The sequence below is a fragment of the Salvia splendens genome, chromosome 19 (genome assembly GCF_004379255.2).
Source record: "Salvia splendens isolate huo1 chromosome 19, SspV2, whole genome shotgun sequence".
Lineage (NCBI taxonomy): Eukaryota > Viridiplantae > Streptophyta > Magnoliopsida > Lamiales > Lamiaceae > Salvia > Salvia splendens.
The window spans coordinates 14,490,583-14,499,255 of record NC_056050.1 but is presented as its reverse complement, the minus strand read 5'-3'; the positions used below and the strand labels follow the sequence as shown (position 1 = coordinate 14,499,255).

At 29.1% G+C, this 8,673-nt stretch overlaps 1 long non-coding RNA gene across 1 annotated transcript; it reads left to right on the top strand.

Moving 5' to 3' along the window:
* Positions 1-315: 315 nt before the first annotated feature.
* LOC121778425 lies at positions 316-2,617 on the top strand. Its single transcript, XR_006045669.1, has 2 exons — positions 316-1,129; positions 2,325-2,617. It is a non-coding gene; the product is annotated as an uncharacterized LOC121778425 (long non-coding RNA).
* The last annotated feature ends 6,056 nt before the right edge of the window (positions 2,618-8,673 follow it).

Below are 8,673 nucleotides of genomic sequence, written 5' to 3'. Positions count from 1 at the left end.
TGGGATGATTATATAGTTGGATTATCTTAGATAGTTGAATTTTGAAATATACCAGTAGAATTATTGTTGTGGTGAAAGCAATGTTATCAATCTCGTATGGCAGCTTATGGCGGTTTGCCTAAAAACCGCCACAGGGATATGGCGTATTAGTATGGCGGATATGACGGTCAAAAATTAAATAAATAAAATAATACTTATATATTTATATATTATTCAAAATTTAAAAAATATTAAAAATATAACATCTAAAACACTTTAAACAATTAATAAAGCATAATATACCACTCTAACAACCATGTTTCTTGCATAATGCCCTATTCCTGAATGCAATACACACGCAATGTTGTCAAATGTCGGATATAGCGGTACTATGGCGTTTCCACCACCGAACGCCATGCCATAGCGCCATGGCGCCGCCATATCCGCTATTTGATAACATTGCGTGAAAGAAACAAAGGATACAGCTTTTGTGACATGTTCTGGCAGAGTTTATTCGACTTCAGTTAACCAAGTAAGCGATCTCATTTTCTTACCAAATTTTAACTGAACATACTTTTTTATGCCTTCTGTCATGTGACCAAAATTCAGTTTCAACCAAGTTCAATTGAATTAATAATGGTTTCTGTAAGGGAACTGCCCTGTTCTGCCAGGTTTGGGTAAAATACACATTTATGGCTTATGTTTTCATCTAGTTATGTTGAATTTTGACTTAGTGGTTGTCTGGATTGGATATTCAAAATCAGTACATTTTCTGTAGAAATCTTGGGACATGACAATAGTTGAAATACTTATGTTTTAACCTTATCACTTTTGAACAAGTGTATGAAGATGTGTTTGTTAATGTGAAATCTGGATGGAGTAATAGTAGTGTTGACTAATCTAATGTCTTGTAGATGTATGCATAAATAATGGACAATAATTATGAAATTAAGTTAGAAAATAATGTTTAGTAGATAGACACTAATAGCATGTATTAAGTGTATAAATAGGTTTATTGGATGACAATATGAATTTGATACTTTCTATGTGAAGGTAATATATATATATATATTGAAAGGTAACAGGACATAACAAGGACCAGGAGCATGGATAAAGTGATTCATATGTCAAAGGTGTTTAGCATTTTGAGGTAGTGTATTCTACATTAGGTCTTAATTCTTGAATTATGTCTTCTTGATTGCATATAGAATATTGTGTGCTAACCGGTGATACATTATGTGATATGTATATGTTGCTCATGGTGTGAAATATGTGAATTTTGGATATGTGATGGTATTCTGAGAATTAGAGCTTATCCGTCTATTTGATATGATACCGTGTGAAAAGAAGTTGTGAATCTGTTATGTTAAAAATTATTGGAAATAAGAAATTTGATGACAATGAGTATACCATATACTTGACTGTAGTTATGCCCCGTGCTTGAGTGTGTTCTGTGGGTACAATTGGCATGCCATAGGACAACAGCGCTGCATTATCTGCGATCACTCGTCTTCGGGATAACTGAAGCGAGGATCGTCAGAAATCAAATCTGATCTGTCTCTGGTCTCTGTCTCTGATATCTGTATCTCTGATCTCTGTTTCTGATATCTCTGTATCTGGTATCTGTCTGCACCCTAAATGGGTGGTCTGTGCAGAGTCCTCTCGAGGACAAATTCCGCTCTGTGTCTGATTCTGTTTCTGATCTGGTCTGCGTACCCTAGTCTGTCACTAAGCACTTAAGGGGCTATATTTGTTCGTATATGTGAAAATATTAGAGATCTGTTATCTGTATATATGTGTTGATATTTGAATAAGATTGTAATGTATTTCTTTGGGTTTAATTAAATAATTGGTGTGGTTGTCTATCAACTGGCTTATTTTTATTTTGTATTTAAATGAATGTATATATTTTATGAATGGATATGTGATTACTGATTATGTGGTAAATTAATTGAGATCAATGGCGACTATATGAATGTGGAACTTAAATGGTTGTTGGTGTTGCTAAAGAATAAATATGTAAAGATCGGGTAAGTATATATGTGTGTTAAAACTATGTGATTGATGACCTGTATACTATAATTGTATATCTCTGGATATTTTAATGAAGTGATATATGATTATGACTTTGGTAAGTCCTAGAAAAATCAAGAGAGGATGATATAAAGGTCAGATGTATTGTTGTGTATTTTTTTTGAAAGTAAGCATATGTATAGGGAGGTAAGGATGTTGGTACCGGAGGGAAAAATTTATGGTTAATAATTTGTAAACATATTGGTTGTATAATGTTTACTTCGAAAATTAAATTCTTGTTGAAGCTCTCTCCTTTCTTTTCTTTCCTGCAGATTATAGGATTATACTAGCCCTTTTGCTCTTTTGTTGTATAACTGCTGCTCAAGTCAGGTCACTGGCCAAACTTTTTGTGTTAGAAATAAAATTCTATTGGATATGTTAGATGTGACATGTAGTGTAATGTAGTTTGGACATTTTTTTTACCTTTTTATCCAGATTGTATAGATTTATATATGCTTTTGGCAATAGGTTTTATGGTCTATTTTTAGAAGTTATATAGCAGTTTTCCTGTTTGACAAGTAAAGGGAAATAAGGTATCTATTTATAAAAAGAGATTTTCCGTTAATTCAAGATTTTGTACCAAAATGTGACCTCACTTGATCGATTATTGAATTAATCGGGTAAGAGGTGTTGCGTTATGACAAAGTAAAAAGGCCGTTTTTCTTCATCATAAATAATATTGAATCAAAGTATAAAAGATATTGCGTTTTGTTTAAACTGAAATGATATGCCTTAAAGAAAATGATATTTAAAAAAAAGAATGAACTACTAAAATAGTCCTTCAATTATGTGTTTATCTCACCAATAATCACTGAACTTTAAAAATATCTATAGTAATCCCTAGATTAAATATTTATTTCATAATTGGTTGTTTTGCACTATTTTTTTTAAATGCCCCCTAAGTGAGAGGGGTATTTTTGTCCATTCTCAATTCCACTTTTTCAATCAGATATTATTTCAAACTACTTGCACTGTGTGCGATATTAATTTTTAGTATTAAATCCATTTTGCATTGCATGTAGTACTAAATAGAAGTATGATATTATTTCAAAAATATCTCTTCTTCCCTTTCACTCCTTCACTTTATTTCCTTTTTTTTCTCCATAACACTATCCATTCACGTATGAAACAATTAGGTTATTTATAAAATGATATTTAAAAAAGACATTTTTTTCTCAAACTTTATAATTTGAAGGCCCTTTTGCCAAATAAATAAAAGCCAATCAGCTTTTAACAATACATTACTTTTAGCTTTAGTGAGTCGATGGAATTCCTTTAGCAGAGTCTTCTCATTGTATATTCATAGCCACAAATAAACTTCAAAATTATGATTATTATATTTTATGATATTCCCTTTGATTCATCATCCATGTTAAAAAATTAGCCCTATCTTTTGATTTATTAAATAAATTGTAGTATGAAAATTTCATTTTTCACTTGAGCATCAAAATGAATGTAGGAAAATATTTCATTTTGAAAATTTTAAAATTAAATCAAAATATATACTATGCACATCGAATTCGAGCTTCGATAAAAAAAATTATGTGTCATATCATTTTTTATAGTGTTACAGAGAAAAAGTTAATTTTGAAATAATATCAGATTTAATATATACAATGCATAACATATTAAATACTAAAAAATAATATCGTTGTGCAAGTAGTTGAAATAATCAGATTGAAAAGGTGAAATAGGGAATGGACAAAAATGCCCATCTCACTTCTGGGGGCATTTTTGGGAGAAAATAGTGCAAAATGACCAATTATGAAATAAACCCTTAGTCCATGGTTACTTTAAATATTTTTAAAGTTCAGGATTATTGATGAGGTAAACCAGTAGTTCAGGTTTAGGGACTGTTTTTATTGTTCACTCTTAAACAGAAAATAGAAAATGTTGTTGGTGTTCATCACTAATGATATTGAGTCAAACATAAAACTATATTGAATTTTACTTTAATAAAATGATTTTTTAATTAAAAATGACACTTCTTCCGTCTGCCATTAGGAGTCTCATTTCTTGGCCGCACGGGTTTTAAGAAATATTAAAAAAAGTGAGTGGAAAAAATTTAGTGGAATATGAGTCCCACTTGTATATATTAGTTTGTGGGGATGTAAATCAAATACAAACTCTATATATTGTACAAACTTCAAACTATGATCTGGACCGTTTGAAAATGTCAACAGATGACAAAATAACATCAACAGAAAATATCAACACAGTATCAACGGTTGACACCGTGTTGACATTGTGTTGACATTGTATTGGTATCATCTTGACATCAAAATCTTGAAATTTTACACTGTGTTGACATTGTGTTCAAAAGTTTGGAGTTTGAATTTTATCACTACCCTTAGTTTGTATATATTAGTTTTAAATGAAATGTGAGTGGAATGAGTTAGTGGAATGTGAGACCCTATTATACCATTTATGATAAAAGTGAATTATGACTCCTATTTATGAATGAACTAAAATGAAAAAATGGGACTCCTATTAACATAGAGTACTCTAGAAAAATTAAAATGATGTTGATCTTCATAATTAATGATATTGTATCGAATTGTGTATGATATTAAGTTTCTTAATAATAAAATGAGTTTCTTAATAAAATGAGGTTTTTTATAAATGATATTTGAATGAATAACGACGCTGGTCTTCAACAATAATTTATGTCAAATTGAAAGTGATCATATTTTGCTTTTAATAAAATTATTTATCATTTTAGAGGAAAAATTGATAATATTGTTCGGTGATGAATTGGCGACATTATAAAAACATTTTGTGTGATAGGATATCGTTACACTATTAAACTTAATATATGTTTTGTGAAAAAAACAATTTAAATTGAGAGCTTATGTGAAATTTAAAGTTTCAAGATGATGTTTAAAAGAGAACAAATATTATCTTTAATTTAATAGTATGTATAATTAACATAATTTAACTACTTCACATGAAAATAGATTTCATGATTAATCTGTACCATTTCTTATCAGATTTAGATGTTCTAGATTGACTTATTAATTATCATGGAAGATCGAGGTTTATTAGGCTTGTAACACATAGTTTCATGATATATATCCCATAAAAAATCTATGTCACAAAATATTCACATTTTATGTTCACATTACCATTTAGGTTACTTATTAAATATATCTAATTTCATTATTATTATTATTATTATTATTATTATTATTATTTTTTAACTCCTCATTCCACTAACTTAGTTTATTAATAAAATTAATATTTGTATTTATATGTTAATATATTTTTTAACCATTTTCTTTTATACTCAGTAGCGGACTTATATGGAGCTAGGCGTGCACAAACCGAACCGGCCCGCCGGTTAACCGCCGGTTCGGGCCCGCCGGTTCATGAACCGGAACCGGGACCGGAACCGGCGGTTTAAACCGTCCGGCGGGTTGTCGGTTCCAACAGGCCGGTTCAGGGTCGAAGGATGCGTGAACCGTGAACCGGCGGTTCAAAACCGGCGGTTTACCGGTTTGAACCGGCGGTTCAACGGTTCAAATGTTTTACAAACAAATGAATACAAGAAATTCGTAATAGCCCATATATATTTGATGGGCTTGCGAATTTATGAAACCATTCTTTGTTGTTTCTCTTTTATAGAGATATCCTTGAATGTTTTATGTTCCACTTTCGATGTGGGACAAACTCATTCTAGGTTGTTTCTCTTTTATAGAGACATCCTTGAATGTTTTATGTTCCACTTTCGATGTGGGACAAAATCATTCTTGGTTGTTTCAGAGAAATCCTTGAATGTTTTATGTTCCATTTTCGATGTGGGACAAAATCATTCTTGGTTGTTTCTCTTTTATAGTGACATCCTTGAATGTTTTATGTTCCACTTTCAATGTGGGACAAAATCATTCTTGGTTGTTTCTCTTTTATAGAGACATTCTTGAATGTTTAATGTTCCACTTTCGATGTGGGACAAAATATGTTGAAGTATTTTCTTTTATAACTACATGTTTAGAGCATTCATTCATCTTTTTCCAATGTGGGATACAAAACTTTCTTTTGTCTTCTACTTTTCTTCATGTTTTGTATGATATATATAAACAAAATTATTATTCAAATATATTCTTGATTGATAAAAATAAAGAATTATTGAGAAATATGATTTGTATATAGAAAATATTTATTTGTATAATAATTATTGTTAGGTTTATACAATTTGTATAAGAATTATTCTTTCAATGTGTATAATATTATTTATTAGTTAACATATACATAAATTTATAAACATAAGCAAATCATTAATGATAAATAAAATATTAAGTAGTGTTTATTAATTTTTGTAAATAAAATATATTCATTATAAGTTGAAATACACTCTCTATAATTCAAGTAGTGTTTTCCCTATAATTCAATACACTCTCTTCCAATTTAAATGCTCAAGTCCAATATTAAGTATTGAAATTTTAAAAATTGTAAATAAAATATATTCATTATAAGTTGTAATTTTTAGTCTAATTCAAATTTATTATCAATAAAATTGTAATTTTCACCTTATTGTTTGAAATTTGTTTAAGCACATTTTATACATAATAAAGACTAAAAAGACAAAAAAAAATTACTCCATACTTAAAGTTGGATTTGATTTTTAAAATGCCAATACTTGGATGAAAGTATATTGGATTTTATTTAATTTAGAAGATAGTATATTGAATTATTCTCTTTTATAATTACACATTTTGGATGTGTTACTCTTTATTTCAATGTGGGATAAAAGTCTTTATTTATAAGTATATTATAGAACGTCCATCATTCTTCGTCTATATTAATACTCTATCTTCTATTATTATAATTTAACAACAAATATTATTACATAAACTATTATTCATTAGTTCTTTATCATTAATGATTTGCTTAGGTTTATAAATTTATGTATATGTTAACTAATAAATAATATTATACACATTGAAAGAATAATTCTTATACAAATTTTATAAACCTAACAATAATTATTATACAAATAAGTATTTTCTATATACAAATCATATTTCTCAATAATTCTTTATTTTTATCAATCAAGAATATATTTGAATAATAATTTTATTTATATATATTATACAAAACATGAAGAAAAGTAGAAGATAAAAGAAAGTTTTGTATCCCACATTGGAAAAAGATGAATGAATGCTCTAAACATGTAGTTATAAAAGAAAATACTTCAACATATTTTGTCTCACATCGAAAGTAAAATATAAAACATTCAAGGTTGTCTCTATAAAAGAGAAACAACCAAGAATGATTTTGTCTCACATCGAAAGTGAAACATAAAATATTCAAGGATGTCTCTATAAAAGAGAAACAACCAAGAATGATTTTGTCCCACATCGAAAGTGAAACATAAAACATTCAAGGATGTCTCTATAAAAGAGAAACAACCAAGAATGGTTTTATAAATTCACAAGCCCATCAAATATCTATGGGCTATTATGAATTTATTGTATTCATTTATTTGTAAAAATTATTTTTAAGTATAAAAATCAATTTTTATAAATAAAAAGTATATTTTTTTTAATTTTCGGTTGAACCGCCGGTTAATGCCAAAAACCGGCGGTTTTGAACCGCCTCGTGAACCGGCGGTTTTTTGAACCGGAACCGGAACCGCCGGGACCCTTCGCGGGCCGGTTCCGGTTCAAGCATATGATGAACCGTGAACCGCCGGTTCATGAACCGGAACTGGCGGTTCGGAACCGTTGTGCATGCCTATATGGAGCCATAGAGTTCCTTGGAAACTCCAACTAATTGAGACTTTTCTATATAGCATGTAATCATACAAAAGGTTGCCAAAGTAATCACCAATCTTTGTAGGCATTCAGAGTCGACTCTTAATCATAACTATAAGATAAGGGTTTGAATCCCATTGATAGCATTTAGTGAATTTTTATTTCTATTTCTTAGTCTTCATGCTGGCTTTCTAGTTTTTATAACTAATTTAATTCTTATGACTAGTTTGTTTCTTTATGTATTTCTCATAACTAATTAATTAATATTAATTTTTAATTTTAGATATTAGTAATTTTGTATATTTTTTGCATTTGTATAAATATTGTTATTATAATATTATAAAGTAATAATATTTAATTTTAAAAACTCTATTTTTAATTTTTTTCACGTTGACATTGTCATCGTATGTATATTTAATTTATATTATTCATTTTCAAATTATTTATCTATCATCATTCCTTTCACAGCTCCATAATATGTCAAATTGTTTCTGGTGTCGTCGACATTAAAAATACTCCCTCCATCCACGAAAGTAGGTAAAGTAAGAGAGATATTGAGAAAAAGTAGATAAACATGGAAGGGAGGAATAAACATAGGGTAAAGTATGAGAGATAAAGTTATCATTTTTAAAAATAGGACTATTTTTATTGACACCAAAATGACTTAATGAGACTTTTTTTTTGGATGGATGGACTATGCAATAATTGTTAATAACAGTTGGACACCAAAATGGCTTAATGAGACTTTTTTTTGTGTCTGTTTATACTGTAGTAGTAATTTTTTATTTTGCTTATGAGTCATTAGTCTCATAAAACAAAACGAAAAAATGCGTCCAACATTACAAACACAGTGAAGTATGTGGTGAGA